Below are 1,775 nucleotides of genomic sequence, written 5' to 3' on the forward strand. Positions count from 1 at the left end.
CTTATAATCGGTGAGTCAATCCTCCTCTTTGAGAGAGAAACAAGAATGTGATGAGGAAGCTAGACGTCGTAGAACTGACTTTGTAATTTCTTAAAAGACATTTTCTCGCTCCAAGTTGAATATTTCTGTTTACATGGAAGATTAAAAGACCCAAATAGAATCTCTGGAAAAACCAAGAAAAATATAGTTGGCCCACATGAGCAAGGTAGGGGGCGAGCAGTGCCAGCAGAACTTTATAGGTGACTCTTGAACAATGTGGATTTTAACCATGTGGACTCACTTGGTTATAGTTCCCCTCCCCTGGCTGCCATCTCAGTTGCACTGCCAATCCAAAGGCAGGTGGTTCAAATCCACCAGCTGCTCTGATAGAGACAGATGGGCAACCTCCTTCCGTGTGATTTACCGCCTCTGAACCCCCACTGGGGGGTCAGCGGGTCAGCTACGCATCAGTTCTGACTTGATGGCTTGATGGCCCATAACAACAGCATCTCAGTGAGCTCTGGGAGCCGCTAGTGTCTGCTTAAAACACCTCGTGACACCAATTCCTTTCATGTCAGCAGTCCACCTATCACAATAGCAGTGGGGAGAGAGGGGGAGGGAAATCCATGTGTGAGTGAACTTGCTTACATTTAGGTTGTTTTTAAGGATCAATTGTTCTTTGTCTCAATGTGCATGCATTAATTCAATAACTGTTATGTTCTTGCGTCTTCGTTGCCATCATGTCAGAACTAACCCTCCACTGGGTTCCTGAGGCTGTAAACCACATGGGAGAAGACTGCTCCTTGGGCCTCAGTGGATTGGAACCAGCAGAGAGGTGTTGCCTCTTGGTCAGCAGCATATCTTCCTCTACACTGTGCCCCCAGTGCACCTTCTTATGTTAGGGGCTGGAGTTTGGTGGCATGAAACTACCGTGAGCCCCAAATCTTTGCAGAGCTCATCTTCTTCTTATGAGGTTGAGAAAACATAATGCATATGATTCTTCAAGAGATTAAGTCGTTCTTTGTAGGTTTTAGAGTGCAGATTCTCCACTAAGGTATGCCCACATCTGAGGGAACCTCAGAATCCCAGGCTTTGTCGTCGGAAGGATCTGTGGCCAGTGCACTGAGGAATGGGCTGGAGTAGAACTGTGCTCCATAGGGTTTCCCGTGACTGATTTCCTTGGGTGAGTACATCACCAAACCTTTCTTCCCTTAATGCCTCCAGGTAGATCCAAACTTCTGACCTTTTAGTTACCACATGAATGTGCTGACCTTCTGCATCAGGCTTTCTGAGTCGCAAAGGACCACATGGAAGCCTTCCTTACCATCGAAGGGGGAAATGCCCCTGAAATGAATTTGCAGGAGTTCTTTGGCACCTCGAGGAGGCTGGTCTATGACTATGTCTCTCCTCTGTGGGGCAAGGCCTCTTCTTTATACCTTTGCTCATAGCCATAAACTCATCTACAAGTGGAGAAGTCAAGTGCCAAGGAGACCAAAGACAGACCAGCAATCCATGGGGTAGTTCCATGTCACGTGGGTCTCCTTCCAACACTGCAGCACTCTGATGGTGCAGTCTGCATGAAGTTGTACTGCTTGCCCAAAGGCGGCCTCTCTTCGTGGTTTGACTTCATCAGCCTCTCCTCAGAGAAAAAGTTGTGCAATCTTTCTTGTTTGCAATTTACAGCCTCCCCAAATCCACTGGAAGGTCAGTTATGGGTTGCTCTCAACTCAATAGCAATGAGTTTGTGAGCTTGACAATAGCAATAATAATAAGAACAGTAGAATTGATGATAGTAG

This window comes from Elephantulus edwardii, unplaced genomic scaffold (assembly GCF_000299155.1).
Source record: "Elephantulus edwardii isolate Elephantulus edwardi_28Jun2011 unplaced genomic scaffold, EleEdw1.0 scaffold00094, whole genome shotgun sequence".
Taxonomy (NCBI): Eukaryota; Metazoa; Chordata; class Mammalia; order Macroscelidea; family Macroscelididae; genus Elephantulus; species Elephantulus edwardii.